The sequence below is a fragment of the Monodon monoceros genome, unplaced genomic scaffold (genome assembly GCF_005190385.1).
Source record: "Monodon monoceros isolate NGI ecotype Baffin Bay Population unplaced genomic scaffold, NGI_Narwhal_1 Super_Scaffold_9, whole genome shotgun sequence".
In the NCBI taxonomy this organism is placed as follows: Eukaryota; Metazoa; Chordata; class Mammalia; order Artiodactyla; family Monodontidae; genus Monodon; species Monodon monoceros.
In genome coordinates this window covers 7720260-7743002 of record NW_021703786.1, presented here as the reverse complement: position 1 = coordinate 7743002, position 22743 = coordinate 7720260, and the positions used below count along the sequence as shown (strand labels likewise).

Genomic DNA, 22743 nt, shown 5'->3' with positions numbered 1-22743 from the left:
ATCATTTCATGAGTTAAGCACATCAAATTCACTACAGGTTGCCTCTCATGGAAAGAGAGAAATGAGACAAAGATGGGGTGGGGAGAGGACAAAGGGTAATTTAGCTTTATATAGACATGTTTTATTACTTTTATTTAAAAATTTTAAATATTGTAATTTCTCAGAATAAAAATTTTAAAAAACTGTGTAGGAACTCATATATACTCCTCATCACAGCCAACCAATCTCCTTTCTATAGGCTGTATAGGAAATCACAATGCGCAGAGCTTCCACTGGGGAAAGGCCAGTTACTTTCTCCCACACATCTTTAAAGTCCCAATTATCCAATAAGTCACTGAGAAAATACCCAAACGCTCTCTGAGGTAGTCCAAACCAGATTCTCACTAACTTCTCAAAAGACCCACATAGGCACATATTATTATTGTTAACTGGTATCTCTGAGGTCCAGAATCCACTTCTACCTGAGTAATGACATCTTCATATAGACATCTTACAGCATGAACACTCTGGCATAATTCATCTTATATTCTCAGACATGAAATATTATTTTCATCTGGGGAGATTTCTATAACTATTAGAATCTTGATAGAACTCTCAAAGCTACAAGAATATAATCAGTGATAAAATCATAAAACATTAAGTCTATTTGTTCTTCAGTAGTGAGAGACTGATTATACAAACAGACAATGACCAGATCATATACAACTCTGACACACAGTCTCTTTGGAGGGCAAACAACCTGGGAAGTCAAATCACGATCTCTGCAGCAATCACTTCAGAAGTTAGGATTTGGTCAATGACTGCCAGCTTCCTTTTTTTTTTTTTCCCCCTCCACAGCCCACCACACACTTTCAACTCAGCACCAACCAGAGAAAGACCAATATGCTTCCCAAACCAATTACCTAAGATGATTGGCTTCTAGTTAGCATTTCAGCTTCCCCATGCCAAACAGTCTCCAATCAGCGTATCTTTTCTCTTTTTCACCATAAAACTTGCCCACTCCCATGTGAATCTGCCAAATGCAAGTGATGGTGGTAATTTTCTTGTTACCAATTGTTATTCAATTTCTTTGAATTTATAGCCTGTTTGTTCTCATTCTGGGTGGTCTTTATTTCCACAGTCGTGCAAAATTCATGCAAAAAGAAAACTAACATTATGAGCATTTTATTATTCTAATCCGGTTAAGATCACACTTCAATCTGGCTGTTAGCTATTGTTCTGTTTGCCAATCAGCTCACCAGAAACAATTTATTTCTTTTGATAAACGGTTTTTCATCACTTGAAAGACAAATCTGGAATTCTACTTCAATATTTGATGTTTCAGACTCACATTGGTAATAGTTTCTTTCTTGAGAACTGTGATCACTTGAAAATAATAACCTAAGAAAAGACTGTGCTATATTTTAGAAAAACAATAATGCTGGTGGTATAACTTAGAACTAAATAGTGCAGTAAAATATCTGCTGTCAGTCTGTGAATATATCTGCAGAAAATATCAGAGGGTGATTCCTAAATTTTGCTGATATTGAAATGATAAATCAGAGCAACCTACAAAGAGTTATGAAAATTTACCTGTAGTAAATTGAAGTTGTTTTGGGTAAATCGTGAGTTTACAGCTACAATGGCATAACTAATGTGAGTAGAAATTTTAATGACTTTATAAAAAACAGGTTAAGAATGAAAAATCAAGAGCATTATATTTTCAATCACATCTTTGAGATTTGGTAATAATGTAATTACTTAAGGAAGTAAAACAAAACTCCAAAATGTTCTCAGTTCTTTGTGTGATATTATATACCTGAAAAAAAATTTCAAAATATTTGTTAGAGGAATGAAGTATGATATGTAGGAAGTAGTGTTTATAGTAAACATATTGAAGTTTTACCGTAAATTATTTGCTATGATAGAGGAGCTTCCACAAATTATTAGAACAGAAGTTTTATCAAATTTTTTTTAAACCACAAGTGGCCAGAGAACTGAATAATTTACTGACTTCAATTTTCATTTATCTTTTTAAAACTTCTATTATGTGCTATTCCAGGAAGTTGTTCTAAAGAGCTTCAGAGTAGAACTCTAGAACTCTAGGCTTTCTCCTATATAGTTTACAATTTGAATTTTAATGTCATTATTTTGAGAAAATATTCCTATATTATTAAAAAAATAAATAGCCCCTTCAGAAATAAGTTCATCTGAAATTCCATTACTAACTCTTAAGAGCAGAGTAATCTGAATAAGCATTTCTACTAAATATTTCTACTAAGATTCACTGCCCTATCTGACAAACCCATTTCTTTCAGTTGCATTCATTATCTTGATAGCTTCGTCTAAATGTTGAATATTGCTGAACAAAAGACCACAGCCTCAACTGTAGGATAGCAGTAGCTCCAATTAGGAGACAAAAGATTGATTTATGGTTCACATTTGAAAGGAGTGCTGTTATTCCAGAAGATGATCTCTGTATTATATGAAGTGATATACCATTTTAAAGAACTAATCCCATTTGGTTGAAAATCGTGAACCATGACCTGAATTATAGAGGAATAAATCTGTAAAATAAATCTAGTTGCTAGGCTGCTATATGCTACCATTGGGTCCTTCCTGAAAATGCTAATTAATGATGACTACCAGAACATACCCAGATATGTACTATGTCAGAAAATTCTAGTAAATTCATATTTCGTCACACAATTCTCCTATATGATTGGCTACACTAAGACTGGGCATTCATACATAGACAAAGCCTATTATAATGGGCAAAGTGACCACGTCATTCCTTGAACGCATAACTAACTTATAGTCTACCTCCGTATCCACCGTTCTTCCGTATCTGAGGTTCCACATCCAAGGATTCAACCAACCCACGGATTGTGTAGTACTGTACTATTTACTGTTGAAAAAAATCTGTGTATAAGTGGACCCATGCAGTCCAAACAGGTTTTGTTCAAGGGTCAACTGTACAGGCATACCTTGGAGATATTGCAGCTTCGGTTTCAGACCACTATAATAAAATGAATATCACAATAAATAAAGTGAGTCACACAAATTTTTTGGTTTCTAAGTGCATATGAAAGTTATGTTTACACTATACTGTACAGTCTACTAAGTATGCAATAGCCTTATATCTAAAAGATCCATGTACATACCTAAATTAAACAACACTTTTTTGCTAAAGAATGCTAACCATCATCTGAGCCTTCAGCAAGTCATCATCTTTTTGCTGGCAGAGGGTCCTGCCTCCACATTAGTGGCTGCTGACTGATCAGGGCGGTGGTTGCTGAAGGCTGGCGGGGGCCGTGGCAATTTCTTAAAATAAGACAACAATGAAGTTTGCTGCCCTGATTGACTCGTCCTTTCGTGAATGATTTCTCTGTAGCATACAATGCTGCTTGACAGCATTTTACCCACAGGAGAACCTCTTTCAAATGTGGAGTCAATCCTCTCAAACCCTGACACTGCTTTCTCAACTAAGTTTATGTAATATTCTAAATCCTTTGTTGTCATTTCAACAGTCTTCACAACATCATCGCCAGGAGTAGATTCCATCTCAAGAAATCACTTTCATTGCTCATCCATAAGAAGCAACTCCTCATCTGTTAAAAGTTTTATCATGATAGCAGCAATTCAGTCACATCTTCAGGATCCACTTCTAATTCTGGTTCTCTTGCTATTTCCTGTGGAGAAATTCATTTCTAGCTTTTGATTTAAAGTGAGAGACATGTAACTCTTCCTTTCACTCGAACACTTAGAGGCCACTGTATGGTTAATAATTGGCTGAACTTCAATATTGTCTCAGGGAATAGGGAGGACTGAGGAGAGGGAAAGAGGTGGGGGAATGGCCTGTTGGTGAAGCAGTCAGAACACACACATTTATTGATTAAGTTTGCCATCTTATATGAGCACAGTTCATGACGCCCCCAAACTATTACAACAGTAACATCAAAGATTTACTGATCACAGATCACCACAAAAAATAAAACAAGGAAAGAGTTTGAAATATTGTAAGAATTACCAAAATGTGCCAAAGAGACATGAAGTGAGCATATGCTGTTGGAAAGATGGCACTGATGGACTTGCTCAATGTGCAGTTGCCACGAACCTTCAATTTGTAAAAAATGCAGCATCTGCAAAGTACAACAAAGCTAAGGACAATAAAACGAGCTATGCATGTATGAGAAGCCAGTCTAATAATTTAATGATAACATCCAATAATACCTGAATAAAAGATTATCAGCAGAAATATTTAACTTAAAAAATTAAACCTTTAAATACCACTGGTCTGTCTTAGTTCAAACCAAATTGTCTGTAGGATCATGTGACATGCCAGTTAGTATGTTTTTCTTATTCAGGTGCAAATATCACAAAAATCACATTTTTGCAAATGTCCAATATTCCAAAGATTGATTGCTGATGTCTTTTTTTCACTGAATCCTTATAAAATATACTGCCTCTATAAAAGGCTCTAGGTAGAAATAAGAATCAACAGTGAAATAAATTCCATTAACACATTTTTATGGAAATAAGTTTAGTGACAGCCTTCAAAAGCCCCATGTGGAGAGGTGGTAAACTATCTTTTAAAGCCCACACTGGGGGGCTTCCCTAGTGACGCAGTGGTTAAGAATCCAATGCAGGGGACACTGGTTTGAGCCCTGGTCTGGGAGGATCCCACATGCCGCGGAGCAACTAAGCCCGTGCACCACAACTACTGAGCCTGAGCTCTAGAGCCCACGAGCCACAACTACTGAAGCCTGCGTGCCTAGAGCCTGTGCTCCGCAACAAGAGAAGCCACTGCAATGAGAAACCCGCGCACCGCAATGAAGAATAGCCCCCGCTCGCTGCAACTAGAGAAAGCCCGGGCACAGCAACGAAGACCCAACACAGCCAAAAATAAATAAATAAATAAAATAAATTTTAAAAACTATGTATTTCTGGGCTTCCCTGGGTGGCGCAGTGGTTGAAAGTCCGCCTGCCGATGCAGGGGACGTGGGTTCGTGCCCCGGTCTGGGAGGATCCCACATGCTGCGGAGCAGCTAGGCCCGTGAGCCATGGCCGCTGAGCCTGTGCGTCCGGAGCCTGTGCTCTGCAACGCGAGAGGCCACAACAGTGAGAGGCCCACGTACCGAAAAAAAAAAAAAATTGTATTTCTTTTCAACCTAAATAAGACACTGAAGGATATATTATATAGGCCAGCACTCATACAATGTTTATTTATATTTTTCTTCATAGTTTTTAATCTCAACTGAAAAATTATACCTGACATCACTGTTTTAATCTATAAACATTATACTCTCATCTTTATTAAAACACTTTACTTTCTTCCTTTTAAAGTTATCCTTATCATTCATGTCCATATACCCATTTGTAATATAAATTACAATTACCTGTAATTCATTTTATACCAGAAATCTTGGTAACTTTTATTTTTTTGTGACCACGTCACGCATCTTGTGGGATCTTAGTTCCCCAACTAGTGTTCGTACCTGGGCCCCCTGCAGTGGAAGTGTGGAATCCAAACCACTGGACAGCCAGGGAATTCCCAGGAACTTTTTAAATCAACTCATCATATTAGAAAATCTTCACAATAAATTCAGATAATAATTCAATACATTTGTAAATATGGATCGTTTGTTTTTAATCTCTAAAATGAGTAAAATTCTCTTATATCTCAGGACACATATAAGGTAAAACAATATTGGAACACACTTCTCAAAAAGTAGTATTTAATTCTTATGGAATGAATCCCCCAAATAATGCATCTCCATATTCAACTGTAATATGGTATACAGAAACACATGAAAATGCTGTGACAGAAAACTATAATGATTTGCCTAAAACAAATACTTGCAAGACAAACCCTGCCCCTTCCTTTGAAGGTCTAACATTTGTTTAAATTGTATGCTTGGGGCTTTTAGTTATGACTAATCACTTCATACGTACCATTTTCCCTATGATCTTCTTTGTTCCACAGGACTATCTTTTAGTGAATCAAAAAATATTTTTACAGTTATAGATTTAAAGAGAAACTGGGCATAAAGCAGAGTTTATCATCACCCCCCACACACACACATACACACAGTTTCCCCTATTATTACATTAGTATGGTACATTTCTTACAATTTATGAACTAATATTGAAATGTTATTAAGCAGTCCATGGCTTATTTGGATTTCCTTAGTTTTCACATAACGGCCTCTTTCTGTTCCAGTATCCCATTTAGGATATCACTTACATTTAGTCACCATATCTGTTTAGGCTCCTCTTAGCTCCTTCGTTTCTTTTTAGGATCTTGACAGTTTTGAGTAGTTCTGGTCAGGTAAATTGTAGGCTGCTTCCCTATTAGAATTTTTGTGATGCTCTTCTCATGATTAGACTGGGATTAAGGACTTTTGTGAAGAAGGTCATAGAGGTTAAGTACCATTTTCATCACATCATATCAAAGGTACATACTATTTATAATGATTTATGACTACTGATGTTGACCTTGATCATCTGGCTGAAGTAGTGTTCATCAGATTTCTCCCATAAAGTTACTCTCTGTGTCTCCCTGTTCCCACTTTCCACACTGTATTCTTTGGAATGAAGTCACTGTACACAGCCCATACTTCAGGAGTGGGGAGTTATGCTCCCCTGCATAATTTGGTATTATTCTGTATGAAGAGATTTGTCTCTTCATCTCCATTTATTAATTTACCCAATTATTCATTTATATCAGTACAGACTCACAGACATTTGTTTTAAACTGTACTATATTATTTATTTTTTGTTGTTCAAATGTTTCCAGGCTTGCCCATCAAGAGCGCTTTCAGTTTGTTCCTAATGCTTTTTTTTTTAAAAGCCCTTAAATGCTTCAAAAATTTAAAGCATACCCCCACTAATGGGGGGTATTTATTTTTTTTAAAGTCCTTCCTTACTTTCTGCCGCTACAAGATACTCCAGGCTGATACTGTATATTTTTTGCTCCAATCCTTGAAACACAGACACACAACACACAGAGACATACACACACATGGGGAGAATGACATGTAATGATGGATGAAGACTGAAGTGCTGCAGCTGCAAGCCAAGGAACTCCAAGGATTGCTGGCACACCACCAAAAGCTAGGCATAGGCAAGAAAGGATTCTCCTCTACAGGTCTAGAGCAGCCCCTTAATTTTGACATCTACTCTCCAGAAGTGTGGAAGAATAAATTTCTGTTGTTTTGAGCCAAACAGTTCATGGTACTTTGTCATGGAAGCCCTAGGAAACTAATATATTCACCTGAACTTTGCCCCTGCCCAATATGATTTTCCCCAAACAGTAAATGGCACCACATTCACCCAGCTGCTCAAGTTGCTCCCACAAACCTGGGAGTTCTTGATTCTGCTCTTTCTCTCATCCCCACATCTAATTTATCAGGAACTTTTGTTGATTCTATCCCCCAAATATACCCTGAATCCATTCACTTCCATCTCCTCGGCTACCACCAAAGTCCAATGACTATTATTCCTAGCCTACACAAATTACTGCAACAGCCTCTCAATTGGCCTCCCTACTTCAATTCTTACCCTTTTCCAGTCCTTCCTCCACATAGCAGCCAGAGTTATCTTCTTAAAATGTAAATATGGGGCTTCCCTGGTGGCGCAGTGGTTGAGAGTCCGCCTGCCGATGCCGGGGACACGGGTTTGTCCCCCGGTCCGGGAAGATCCCACATGCCGCGGATTGTCTGGGCCCATGAGCCATGGCCGCTGAGCCTGCGCGTCCGGAGCCTGTGCTCCGCAACGGGAGAGGCCACAACAGTGAGAGGCCCGCGTACCGCAAAAAAAAAAAAAAAAAGTAAATATGATCATGTACTTCTTTGCTTAAGAAAAAAATTCAAATTCCCTATAGGAGTCACAAAGGCCCTATGAGGGTCTGACTTGACTCCCGCCTAGCTTTTCCAACTTTATATCTGGTTACCCTCTTCCTCATCCACAAAGCTTCAGCCATGATGGTGGCTCTCAACTGCCTCATGGCTTTTACCCTTCTGTCTGGACCCCTGTCCCCAACACTCTTCATGTGGTTAGATCCTTCTCAACTCCTTCAAGTCTAATCTTAAATATTTAATACATATATATTTTTGAGATGAATATACGATGAGAATGAGTTCCTTGGTAAATGCAGTTATAGAAACTGTCACTCAGGAAAGAAAAAATATTATTTCCTACCAGTATTCAAATTAAGAAAGTGTTAAATAAAATCACTAATGCAGGTAATTTATTGGTGTTTATATTATATACAAGATCTCTATTAGGTCAGGAGGGAAGGATACTAATATAGAATCTAAACAAATATTGTACCCTTATAGACTTGGAAAATAGTGGGTCAACTCTTGTTTTCAGAGACAATTCCCTTATTTGGGCAGAATTAAAGATATCTGGCCCAGAAAATTTTTCCTACTGACAAGAAAAACATTCTTACCTCATTCCTCTTTAGAATTTACTCAATGCCTATAGCCTTTGCTCTAGAATAGAACAAATTAACAATGTATCAGGTATTAACACCATACAGACACAAACTCAATTTTATATTTCAATTGTCTTATTTATCTTCAAAATCCCCTCACTCATAACTTCATAGCTGTCTTCCCTAAAGCTAAAAAAATGTATATTCTTCATATATGCCATATTAATCAGGTCTTTCAAACAGAGGGTCTGTTTTATGGGTTGTAAAATCAATCTATGAGTGAACGTTTTTAAAAAATGAATAGAAATATCAGAGTTCATCATTGTATTAAGTTTCATAAAACTTTGATTTCAGGTTGTATTTGTGTGTGTGTGAGTGCATGTGTGTAGTAAGTCACAATACATCTCTGTGAATTGAAGTGTAGTAAGTCACAATACATCTCTTACTGTGGATTGAAGTTAAAAAAAGATTAAAAGCATTGCTATATATGTCTACCTAAGCAATAATCAGATCATGTCACTCACATGCCTAAAATTCTTCAGTACCTTCCTAATTCACTTAAAATAAAATCTAACCTTACCATGATCTATAAAGGCCCCATACAGTCTGAACTCTGCCTCTCTTTTCAGTGTTATCATATGCCACCTTCCTCTTTGCTCACTAATTCCCCAGTAATATCAGTCTCCTTTCAGGTCCTCAAACATGACAAGCTATTTTGTCCTCAGGATCTTTACATATGTTCTTTTCTCCTTTGTTATGTTATCTGTAAAAAATACTTTAAAATACTTTAGTATACAGTGAGATGGTTTGTTTAAATCTCTTCTACTGTTTCTCAATAAGGTCAGGGGTGAGATGGGATGGTAACAGGGAGGTGGCATGCTCCCACAAGGAATATTAGAAAGGTCTGTGTGGAGGGGTAGCTTTTGTTACTACAACATAACCTGCGGGTGAGGGTGGGGCTGCCACTGGCATTTGTGGGCAGGATTCAGGGATGCTAAATATCCTGTAACACATAAGGTACCCTGCCTCATGAAAAACTGTCCTGCTCAAAATACCAAAAGAACATTCTCCTCACCACCCGTCCCCATTATGGCAAACAGCATCCCTAATCTAAGGGCAGTTAGTTAATATGTGAATCACCATAATTCAGGAATATCCATTCCAAGGTATTTGAATTACATACATACATGCACACACACATAAATAACAAAAGCAAAAAATCCTACCCTCTAAATTTTAGAGTTTGGTCTACTCACATTTAATGTAATTACCAATATGGTTGGATTTATGTCTGTTATTTTGCTATCTGTTTTCTGTACGTCTTACAGCTTTTTAGTTTCTCTATTCTTCTTTTACTGCCTTCTTTTATGTTAGACAATTTTGGGGGGTACAATTTTAATTTCTCTTATTTTTAAACTATAATTTTGGATTACATTCTAGTATATTTCTCTTAATTGGTTGCTCTAAAGATTAAACTACGTATCTTATCACAATCTACTTAATGCTAATACTAATTCCGGTAAAATACAGGAACTTGGCTATAATATAGCTCCATTTTCTTCTCCTTCTTTTGTCCTAGTATTGTTATATATACAATACTTCTATCCATTATAAGCCCAAAAAACAGTATTATAATTATTGCTTTATACAATCTTTTTTTAAAAAATATTTATTTATTTATTGGCTATATTGGGTCTTAGTTGTGGCACACGGGATCTTTCGTTGTGGCACTCAGGCTTCTCTCTAGTTGTGGCACGTGGGCTCCAGAGCTCATGGGCTCTGTAGTTGTGGCACACAGGCTCTCTAGTTGTGGCGTGAGGGCTTAGTTGCCCCGTGGCATGTGGGATCTTAGTGCTCCAACCAGAGACTGATCCAACGTCCCCTACATTGCAAGACAGATTCTGAACCACTGGACTACCAGGGAAGGCCCAACAATCTTGTATTTTGAAAAGCTACTACTAAAATTAAAGAAAAAAAATGTTTATACTATCTTTTACATTTACCCAAATGGTTACCATTTCTGGTGTTCTTATTCCTGTGTATTTGAGTTATTGTCTGGTGTCATTTCCCTTTATCCTGAAGTACTTCTTTTGGTATATCTTGTAATTTTCTCAGTATTTATCTAGGAGTGTCTTTATTTCACCCTCACAGTATTGCTGAATATGGAAATCTTGATTGACAATGTTTTTTCCCCCCAGCATTCCATTGCCTTCTGGCCTCCACTGAAACAGTTACACATTTTGTTTCCTTTTACACAATGAATCATTTTTCTCTTGCTGCTTTCAAGATTTTCTCTTTGCCTTTGGTTCTCTCAGTAGTTTGATTATGACTATGATGTATCTAGGCGTGGTTCTCTTTGTGCTTATCTTTTTGGGTCTTGGGTGTTTACTGACCTCCTTAGATCTGCAGATTAATGTTTTTCCATCAAATTTAGAAAGTTTTCAGCCATTATAAGTTCAAATACTTATTTTGCCTCTTTCTCTTCTCTCCTTCTGGAACTCCTCTTACACTTACATGGGTACACATTTGATGTCTCACAAGTCTCTAAGGTTCTGTTCATTTTCCTTCAGTCTCTTGTTCTCTGTTCTACAGATTGGATACTTTCTCCACCAACTCATTCTTCTGCCATCTCAAACCTTCTGTTACCCATCTACTGAATTTTTATTTCAGTATTGTACTTTCCAAATCTAGAATTTCCATCTAGTTCTTTTAGTTAGTTTCTATTTGTTTATTGATTTAATTACTTGAACATATTTATAATACCTGTTTTAAAATCTTTTAACTGCTAAATACAACATCCAAGCATACTCAGAGTTAATTTCTAATGGCTGCTTTTTCTCCTGAGTATGGCTCATAATTTCTTGTGGAAAATTGGAAATTTTTTACATCTTTATTGGAGTATAACTGCTTTACAATGGTGTGTTTCTGCTTTATAACAAAGTGAATCAGCTATACATATATCCCCGAATCTCCTCCTTCCTGCGTCTCCCTCCCATCCTCCCTATCCCACCCCTCTAGATGGTCACAAAGCACTGAGCTGATCTCCCTGTGCTATGTGGCTGCTTCCCACTAGCTATCTATTTTAAATTGGCAGTGTATATATGTCCATGCCACTCTCTCACTTTGTCCCAGCTTACCCTTCCCCCTTCCCGTGTTCTCAAGTCCATTCTCTACGTCTGCATCCTTATTCCTGTTCTGCCCATAGGTTCTTCATGACCTTTTTTTTTTTTTTAGATTCCATATATATGTGTTAGCATACGCTATTTCTTTTTCTCTTTCTGACTTACTACACTCTGTATGACAGACTCTAAGTCCATCCACCTCACTACAAATAACTCAATTTCATTTCTTTTTATGGCCGAGTAACATTCCATTCTATATATGTACCACATCTTCTTCATCCATTCATCTGTTGATGGACACTTAGGTTGCATCCATGTCCTGGCTATTGTAAACAGAGCTGCAATGAAAACTGTGGTACATGAATCTTTTTGAATTATGGTTTTCTCAGGGTATATGCCCAGTAGGGGGATTGCTGGGTCATATGGTAGTTCTATTTTTAGTTTTTTAAGGAATCTCCATACTGTTCTCCATAGTTGCTGCATCAATTTACATTCCCACCAACAGTGTAAGAGGGTTCCCTTTTCTCCACACCCTCTCCAGCATTTACTGTTTGTAGATTTTTTGATGATGGCTATTCTGACTGCTGTGAGGTGATACCTCATTGTAGTTTTGATTTGCATTTCTCTGATGATTATTGATGTTGAGCATCCTTTCATGTGTTGGTTGGCAACCTGTATATCTTCTTTGGAGAAATGTCTATTTAGGTCTACTGCCCATTTTTGGATTGGGTTGTTTTTTTGATACTGAGCTGCATGAGCTGCTTATAAATTTTGGAGATTAAACCTTTGTCAGTTGCTTCATTTGCAAATATTTTCTCCCATTCTGAGGGTTGTCTTTTGGTCTTGTTTATGGTTTCCTTTGCTGTGCAAAAGCTTTTAAGTTTCATTAGGTCCCATTTGTTTATTTTCTTTTTATTTCCATTTCTCTAGGAGGTGGGTCAAAAAGGATCTTTACTGTGATTTATGGCACAGAGTGTTCTGCCTATGTTTTCCTCTAAGAGTTTTATAGTGTCTGACCTTACTCTAGGTCTTAATCCATTGTGAGTTTATTTTTGGGTATGGTATTAGGAAGTGATCTAATTTCATTCTTTTACATGGAGCTGTCCAGTTTCCCCAGCACCACTTACTGAAGAGGCTGTCTTTTCTGTATTGTATATTCTTACCTTTTTAAAAAATAAGGTGACCATATGTGCGTGGGTTTATCTCTGGGCATTCTATCCTGTTCCATTGATCTATATTTCTGTTTCTGTGCCAGTACCATACTGTCTTGATTACTGTGGCTTTGTAGTATAGTTTGAAGTCAGGGAGCCTGATTCCTCCAGCTCTGTTTTTCTTTCTCAAGATTGCTTTGACTATTTGGCGTCTTTTGTGTTTCCATACAAATTGTAAAACTTTTTTGTTCTAGATCTATGAAAAATGCCATTGGTAGTTTGATAGGCATTGCATTGAATCTGTAGATTGCTTTGGGTAGTAAAGTCATTTTCACAATGTTGATTCTTCTAATCCAAGAACATGGTATATCTCTCCATCTGTTTGCAACACCTTTAATTTCTTTCACCAGTGTCTTATAGTTTTCTGCATAGAGGTCTTTAGTCTCCTTAGGTAGGTTTATTCCTAGGTATTTTATTCTTCTTATTGCAATGGTAAATGGGAGCATCTCCTTAATTTCTCTTTCAGATTTTTCATCATTAGTGTATAGGAATGCAAGAGATTTCTGTGCATTAATTTTGTATTCTGCTACTTTACCAAATTCATTGATTAGCTCTAATAGATTTCTGGTAGCATCTTCAGGATTCTCTATGTATAGAATCATTTCATCTGCAAACAGTGACAGTTTTACTTCTTCTTTTCCAATTTGGATTCCTTTTATTTCTTTTTCATCTCTGATTGCTGTGTCCAGAACCTCCAAAACTATGTTGAGTAACAGTGGTGAGAGTGGACAACCTTGTCTTTTTCCAGATCTTACAGGAAATGGTTTCAGTTTTTCACCATTGAGAATGATGTTGGCTGTGGGCTTGTCATATACTGCCTTTACTATATTGAGGTAAGTTCCCTCTATGCCTACTTTCTGGAGGGTTTTTATCATAAATGGGTGTTGAATTTTGTTGAAAGCTTTTTTTGCATCTATTGAGATGATCATATGGTTTTTCTCCTTCAATTTGTTAATATGGTGTATCACATTGATTGATTTCTGTACTTTGTAGAATCCCTGCATTCCTGAGATAAACCCCACTTGATGATAGTCTATGATCCTTTTACTGTACTGTTGGATTCTGTTTGCTAGTATTTTCTTGAGGATTTTTGCATCTATGTTCATCAGTGATATTGGCCTGTACTTTTCTTTCCTTGTGACATCTTTGGTTTTGGTATCAGGGTGATGTTGGCCTCATAGAATGAGTTTGGGAGTGTTCCACCCACCCTCTGCCATATTTTGGAAGAGTTTGAGAAGGATAGGTGATAGCTCTTCTCTAAATGTTTGAGGGAATTCGCCTGTGAAGCCATCTGGTCCTGGGCTTTTGTTTCTTGGAAAATATTTAATCAGCCTCAATTTCAGTGCTAGTGATTGGTCTGTTTATATTTTCTATTTCTTCCTGGTTCAGTCTTGGAAGGTTGTGGTTTTCTACGAATTTGTCCGTTTCTTCCAGGTTGTCCATTTTATTGGCATATAGTTGCTTGAAGTAATCTCTCATGATCCTCTGTATTTCTGCAGTGTCAGTTGTTACTTCTCCTTTTTCATTTCTAATTCTATTGATTTGAGTCTTCTCCCTTTTTTTCTTGATGAGTCTGGCTAATGGTTTATCAATTTTGTTTACCTTCTCAAAGAACCAGCTTTTAGTTGTATTGATCTTTCCTACTGTTTCCTTCATTTCTTTTTCATTTATTTCTGATCTGATCTTTATGATTTCTTTCCTTCTGCTAACTTTGGGAGTTTTTTGTTCTTCTTTCCCTTTAGGTGTAACGTTAGGTTGTTTATTTGAGATGTTTCCTGTTTCTTGAGGTAGGACTGTATTGCTATAAACTTCCCTCTTAGAACTGCTTTTACTGCATCCCATAGGTTTTGGGTCATCATGTTTTCACTGTCATTTGTTTCTAGGTATTTTTTTGATTTCTTCAGTGATCTCTTGGTTATTAAGTAGTGTATTGTTTAGTTTCCATGTGTTGGTATTTTTTACAGTTTTTTTTTTTTGTTTTTTTTTTTGTGGTACGTGGGCCTCTCACTGTCATGGCCTCTCCCGTTGCGCAGCACAGGCTCCAGACGCGCAAGCTCAGCGGCCATGGCTCACGGGCCTAGCCGCTCCGCGGCATGTGGGAATCTTCCCAGACCGGGGCACGAACCCGCATCCCCTGCATCGGCAGGCGGACTCTCAACCACTGCGCCACCAGGGAAGCTCTACAGGTTTTTTCCTGTAATTGATATCCAGTCTCATAGTGTTGTGGTCAGAAAAGATACTTGATATGATTTCAATTTTCTTAAATTTACCAAAGCTTGATTTGTAACCTAGATATGATCTATCCTGGAGAATGTTCCATGAGCACTAGAGAAGGAAGTGTATTCTGTTGTTTTGGGATGGAATGTCCTATAAATATCAATTAAGTCCATCTTATTCAATGTATCATTTAAAGCTTGTGTTTCCTTATTTATTTTCATTTTGGATGATCTGTCCAATGGTGAAAGTAGGGTGTTAAAGTCCGCTATTGCGATTGTGTTACTGTTGATTTCCCCTTTTATAGCTGTTAGCATTTGCCTTATGTATTGAGGTGCTCCTATGTTGGGTGCATAAATATTTACAATTGTTATATCTTCTTCTTGGATCGATCCCTTGATCGTTATGTAGCGTCCTTCTCTGTCTCTTGTAATAGTCTTTATTTTAAAGGGTATTTTGTCTGATATGAGAATTGCTACTCCACTCTTCTTTTGATTTCCATTTGCATGGAATATCTTTTTCTATCCACTTACATTCAGTCTATATGTGTCCCTAGGTCTGAAGTGGGTCACTTGTAGACAGCATATATACGGGTCTTGCTTTTTTATCCATTCAGCCAGTCTGTCTTTTGGTTGGAGCATTTAATCCATTTACGTTTAAGGTAATTATCAATATGTATGTTCCTATTACCATTTTCTTAATTGTTTTGGGTTTGTTACTGTAGGTCTTTTCCTTCTCTTGTGTTTCCTGCCTAGATAAGTTCCTTTAGCATTTGTTGTAAAGCTGGTTTGGTGGTGGTGAATTCTCTTAGCTTTTGTTTTTAATTTCTCCATTGAACCTGAATGAGATCCTTGCTGGGTCGAGTAATCTTGGTTGTAGGTTTTTCCCTTTCATCACTTTGAATATATCCTACGACTCCCTTCTGGCTTGCAGAGCTTCTGCTGAAAGATCAGCTATTAACCTTATGGGGATTCCCTTGTATGTTATTTGTCATTTTTCCTTTGCTGCTTTTAATATTTTTTCCTTGTATTTAATTTTTTACAGCTTGATTAGTATGTGCCTTGGTGTGTTTCTCCTTGGATTTATCTTGTATGGGACTCTCTGTGCTTCCTGGACTTGATTATTTCCTTTCCCATATTATGGAAGTTTTCAACTATTATCCCTTCAAATATTTTCTCAGTCCCTTTCTTTTTCTCGTCTTCTGGGACCCCTATAATTCACATGTTGGAGCATTTAATGTTGTCCCAGAGGTCTCTAAGACTGTCCTCAATTCTTTTCATCTTTTTTCTTTATTCTGCTCTGTGGTAGTTATTTCCACTATTTTATCATCCAGGTCACTTATCTGTTCTTCTGCCTCAGTTATTCTGCTATTGATTCCTTCTAGAGAATTTTTAATTTCATTTATCGTGCTGTTCATCGTTTGTTTGCTCTTTAGTTCTTCTAGGTCCTTGTTAAACATTTCCTGTATTTTCTCCATTCTATTTCCAAGATTTTGGATCATCTTTACTATCATTACTCTGAATTCATTTTCAAGTAGACTGCCTACTTCTTCTTCATTTGTTTGGTCTGGTGGGTTTTTACCTTGCTCCTTCATCTGCTGTGTATTTCTCTGTCTTCTCATTTTGCTTAACTTACTGTGTTTGGGGTCTCCTTTTCGCAGGCTGCAGGTTCGTAGTTCCTGCTGTTTTTGGTATCTGCCCCCAGTGGGTGAGGTTGGTGCAGTGGGTTGTGTAGGCCTCCTGGTGGAGGGGACTGGTGCCTGTGTTCTGGTGGATGAGGCTGGATCTTGTCTTTCTGGTGGGCAGGACCACGTTTGGTGGTGTGTTTTGGGGTGTCTGTGTATTTATTATGATTTTAGGCAGCCTCTCTGCTAATGGGTGGCCTTGTGTTCCTGTCTTGCTAGTTGTTTGGCATAGGGTGTCCAGCACTGGAGCTTGTTGGTCGTTGAGTGGAGCTGGGTCTTAGCGCTGAGATGGAGATCTCTGGGAAGCTTTCGCCATTTGATATTACGTGGAACTGGCAGGTCTCTGGTGGGCCAATGTCCTGAACTTGGCTCTCCCACCTCAGAGGCAGAGGCGTGACACCCGGCCAGAGCACCAAGACCCTGTCAGCCACATGGCTCAGAAGAAAAGGGAGAAAAAAAGAAAGAAAGAAAGAAAGAAAAAATAATAAAATAAAATAATTAAGACCAAAAATTTAAAAAATTATTAAAAATATAAGAAAAAATTGAAAAGTAATAATAAAAAAGAAAGAAAGAAGAGAACAACCAAACCAAAAAACAAATCCACCAATGATAACAAGTGCTAAAACCTATACAAAAAAAAAAAGGACAGAACCCTAGGACCAATGGTAAAAGCAAAGCTGTACAGACAAAATCGCCCAAGGAAGCATAGACATACACACTCACAAAAAGAGAAAAAGGCAGAAAGGCAAAGAGCAACCAAATCAATAAACAAACCTACCAATAATAATAAACTCTAAATGCTAAACTGAGATAAACATAAAACCAGAAACAAATGAGATGCAGAAAGCAAACCCCAAGTCTACAGTTGCCCCCAAAGTCCACTGCCTCAATTTTGGGATGATTCGTTGTCTATTCAGGTATTCCACAGATGCAGGTACATCCAGTTGATTGTGAGGATTTAATCCGCTGCTTCTGAGGCTGCTGGGAGAGATTTCCTTTTCTCTTCTTTGTTCGCACAGCTCCTGGGGCTCAGCTTTGGATTTGGCCCCGCCTCTGCGTGTAGGTTGCCTGAGGGCGTCTGTTCTTTGCTCAGACAGGACGGGGCTAAAGGAGCCGCTGATTAGGGTTCACTCAGGCCGGGGTGGAGGAGGGAGGGGTATGGAATGCGGGGCGAGCCTGCAGGCAGCAGAAGTTGGCGTGTCGTTGCAACAGCCTGAGGCATGCCATATCTTCTCCCATGCAAGGTGTCCCTGGATCACGGGACCCTGGAAGTGGCAGGCTGCACAGGCTCCCAGGAGGGAGGTGTGGATGGTGACCTGTGCTCACACACAGGCTTCTTGGTGGCTGCAGCAGCAGCCTTAGCATTTCATGCCCATCTGTGGTGTCTATGCTGATAGCCACGGCTCGCACCTGTGTCTGGAGCTCGTTTAGGCCGTGCTCTGAATCCCCTCTCCTTCCACACCCCAAAACAATGGTCTCTTGCCTCTTAGGCAATACCAGACTTTTTCCCGGACTCCCTCCCGGCTAGCTGTGGCACACTAGCCCCCTTCAGGCTGTGTTCACGCAGCCAACCCCAGTCCTCTCCCTGGGATCTGACCTCCTAAGCCGGAGCCTCAGCTCCCAGCCCCCGCCCGCCCCGGCGGGTAAGCAGACAAGCCTCTCAGGCTGGTGAGTGCTGGTCAGCACCGATCCTCTGTGTGGGAATCTCTCCGCTTTGCCCTCCGCACCCCTGTTGCTGCGCTCTCCTCCGTGGCTCCGAAGCTTCTTCCCCCCTCCACCACCCACAGTCTTCCCCCACGAAGGGCCTTCCTAGTGTGTGGAAACCTTTCCTCCTTCACAGATCCTTCCCAGAGGTGCAGGTCCTGTTCCTATTCTTTTGTCTGTTTTTTCTTTTTTCTTTTGCCCTACCCAGGTACATGGGGAGTTTCTTGCCTTTCGGGAAGTCTGAGGTCTTCTGCCAGCATTCAGTAGGTGTTCGGTAGGGGTTATTCCACATGTAGATGTATTTCTGATGTATTTGTGGGGAGGAAGGTGATCTCTACGTCTCACTCCTCCGCCATCTTGAAGCTCTCGAAAACTGAAAATTTTAAATAATATGCTGTAGCAACTCCGAATTCCCACTTTTTTCCAAAAGGTTGTTGTGGTTACCTGGACTTAATCTGTAGAAACTGTCTTCCCCATGATGTGCAGCTGTTACTGCTCAGTTTGTTTGCTTTTCATTCTTGTATTATTTTTCTGTTTTAGCCTGCTTCCCAGGAATCACCCCATTGACTGCACAGCTTAGTGATCAGCCAACGACTGAACAGAGATTGTGCTCAAACATATCAAGCCCATTAGGTTTCCACCTTCTTCTGATGTTTCTGTGATAGGTTGAGGGGTGTGCATCCAGAGTTTCTGCTGGGCTCTTTCAATTCTCTCCTCTGCTTTCTTTCAGCCTTCCAGAGACTGGGTGGAAAACTTATCTAGCCCTTTTATGGCTTTCTCATTTCCAGTGTCTCCCTATCAGATTTCTGGCTGGTCTTCCATTCACCCTAATTGGGACTGCAACTTCAGGCTAGCACAGTTTCAGATTTTCATTTCCTATCAAATTTGCTACTTTTACCGATAATGTTGCCAGGGTTTTCATCTTCAGCTCAAAATCATATCTGCCCCCTCTAGCAATAAAGCTTCTGGTTTTCAAGGCCAACTGCATCTTGCTGAAACTACCATGCTGACAAAGCTGGTAAAGGAATGGGAACAGCCCCAGAAAAGGTCACAGGCTCCCACTGTTTTCTTACCTGAAATTACAGCAGCTTTTCATGAATAAATACTTCTCAATTTTTTGCCTTTTCCAGAGCACTGAAATAGTTGTTTTTGAAAATTTTGTCCAGTTTACAATTGCTTTGGGGGAGAATATTTGCTGACCTCTTCACTCTCCCATACCCAGAAGTTCCCTGCACCTTAAAGTTTAGAGCTGTACTGTCTAATACAGTAGCCACTAGCCACTTGTGACTACTAAGCACTTGAAACGTGGCTAGTCCAAATTGAGAGATATTGTAAGTATAAAATATACTGCAGGGCTTCCCTGGTGGCGCAGTGGTTGAGAGTCTGCCTGCCGATGCAGGGGACGCGGGTTCGTGCCCCGGTCCGGGAAGATCCCACATGCCGCAGAGTGACTAGGCCCGTGAGCCATGGCCGCTGAGCCTGCGCGTCCGGAGCCTGTGCTCCGCAACGGGAGAGGCCACAACAGTGAGAGGCCCGCGTACCGAAAAAAAAAAAAAAAAAAAATACTGCGAATTTCAAAGTTTTAGTACAAATATATATAAAATATCTCAAAACTTTTTATACTGATTACACATTGAAACCACAATATTTTGCAATATACTAGCTTAAATAAACATATTATTAAAGTTAACTTCACCAATTTCTTTTTACCTTTTTAAGTGTAACTACTAGAAGATGTTAAATTACCTGTGTGGCTCACATTATATTTCTAACTGACAGCACTGGTTTGGAAGGTAGAGATTGAGTTTAGAATTAAAGAAAGTCTACAGTCTAAATGGGAGTTATAAGTTCTTCAGCCATCTTTATCTAAATTAATGCCATAGGTTTTGTTCATTGGCATAAGAGATGTTACCAATAACTTTTCACTTGTGAAAAACAGTGTTCATGATTTGTAGACTGGGTGTTGTATTAGTTATCTATTGCTACATAGCAAATTACTCTAAAATTTGGTGGCTTAAAAAAAACAAATATTTATTATCTAACAGTCTCTGTGTATCAGGAATTTGGGAGTGGGTTAGCTGGATGGTTCTGACTTTGGTCTCTCATGAAATTGCTGTCAAAATGTTGACCAGGGGTTGCAGTCATCGAAAGGCTTTGCTGGGACTGGATGATCTGCCTCCAAGCAGGTTCACTCGTTAGCAAGAAGCCTCTGTTGACAGAAGGACTCAGCTCCTCTCCATGCCGGCCACTACATAGGGCTGCCTGAGTGTTATCATGACATGGCACCTGGCAGAACAAGTGATCTAAGACAGAAAGCAAGGAGAAGCCATATGTCTTTTATGAGGTAGCCTCAGAAGTCATATGCTTCTATCATATTCTATTGGTTATATAGGCCCACCATAATAAAATGTGAAAGATGACTAGACAAAGGCATAAACATAGAAGGTGGGGTCACTGGGGGCCGCTGTAGAGGTTGGCTCTCCCATAAAAATACTTACATATAAATCTAAAAACATACATATAGGATATGTGTATTGAAAACTACAAAATGCTGATGAAAGAAGTAAAAAATGGCCTAAGTAACTGGAGAGACATAACATGTTCATGAACTGGAAGACTTAACATAGTAAATTTCTCTCAAAGTCTATCTGAAATTGGTTTAATGCAATTCTTATAAAAATCTTAACAGGATATTTTTGTAGATTTAGACAAGCTATTTCTAAAATTTATATGGAAAGGCAAAGAAGGCAGAATAGCTAAAATGATTTTGAAAAAAAGAGAAGAAAATGGGAGGTATCACACTATACCCTTTTTAAGACTTACTACGTATGGGGGAAGGAGTCAAGATGGCGGTGTGGGAGGACGCAGGGTTCACGTCTCCCCACAACTAGGGTACCTGCCTAATGCTGGTGGGGAACCTCAATGCCCAAGGAGATGGGAGGAACCCCCGAGCAACTGGGTAGGACGTGGGGGGAAGTAAGTGGGGGAGGAGAAGTGGAGGCCGGACAGGGCCAGTGCCCCTGAAGGATGGCTGGGAGAAAGGAGGGGTACCCATGCCTGGAGACACCCTTGGGGGCCTGGAGGATCGGGGGGAGCGTGCCTAGCGTTACCCCTGGCCAGTCAGGCCCTGGGAAGCCTGCTGGGCTCCCGAGCCAGGTCCTCTGCCCTCCGAGGCCTCCTCTGGGCCGTGTGGGTCCTAGGGGTGTGGGAGGGAGGAGGGGGGAAGAGAGAAGCAGATGGTGGGAGGGACCCTGCAGGACTGGAGGATCAGGGGAGGTGCAGAGGGTGTTTCCCCTGCCCACTTGGGCCCAGGGAGCCTGCTGCGGTCCTGGACCTGGTGGTCCTCCACCCTCCTAGGCCAGAGGCATTCCCGGGCCCCTCCTGGCCCAGGAGCCTAAGCCCCCCATCCCACCCCGGGGCCTTTTCCTGCCCTGTGGGTCCCAAGCAGAGACCCCGCCTGCCACCTAAACCCCGCCCCTGCGTAAGCCCTGCCCCCCACAGGCAAGGCCTTTTCTGGGGTTTTTTTTTTTTCTCTTCTTTTTTACTACTGTGGTTCTGTTTTACCTTCCAGTTGTTGTTTCACCTATATTTTTATTATTTAAAATTTTTTCTAACATATCTGTTAGTTTTCTAAACTTACTTTATTTTTTACTGTTTGTTACTGTTCTGCTTTTTTTTTTTTTTTTTTGGCCACCCTGCACAGCTTGCGGGATCTTGGTTCACAAGCCAGGGGTCGGGCCAAAGCTCCTGTGGTGGGAGCTCCAAGGCCGAACCACTGGACTAACAGAGAATCTCAGACCCCAGGGAATATTCATCAGAGTGAGGTCTCCTGGAGGTCCTCATCTCAGCACCAAGACCCAGCTCTACCCAACAGCCTACAAACTCCAGTGCTGGAAGCCTCAGGCCAAACAACCAGTAAGAAAGTAACACAATCTCACCCAGCAAAAAAATAAATCAGATGACAAAATAATATGTCACTGATGAAGGAGCAAGGTAAAAACCTACAAGACCAAATAAATGAAGAGGAAACAAGCAACCTACCCGAAGAAGAATTCAGAGTAATGATAGTAAAGATGATCCAGAATTTTGGAAATAGAATGGAGGCACAGATTGAGAAAATACAAGAAATGTTTAACAAAGATCTTGAAGAACTAAAGAACGAACAGAGATGAGCAACACAAAATGAAATGAAAAATACACTAGAAGGAAACAATAACAGAATAACTGAGGCAGAAGAACGAATAAGTGAGCTGGAAGACAGAATGGTGGAAATAACTACTGAGGAGCAGAATAAAGAAAAAAGAATTGAAGACAATCTCAGAGACCTCTGATACAACACTAAACGCATCAGCATTCAAATTACAGGGGCCACAGAAGAAGAAGAGAAAA

The 22743-nt window shown here is 39.6% G+C and overlaps 1 protein-coding gene across 1 annotated transcript in view; it reads right to left on the bottom strand.

Moving 5' to 3' along the window:
• The window catches only part of PPM1E (protein phosphatase, Mg2+/Mn2+ dependent 1E), a 190058-nt gene that overhangs the window by 89261 nt on the left and 78054 nt on the right, over nt 1-22743 (bottom strand). The window lies entirely within an intron of this gene.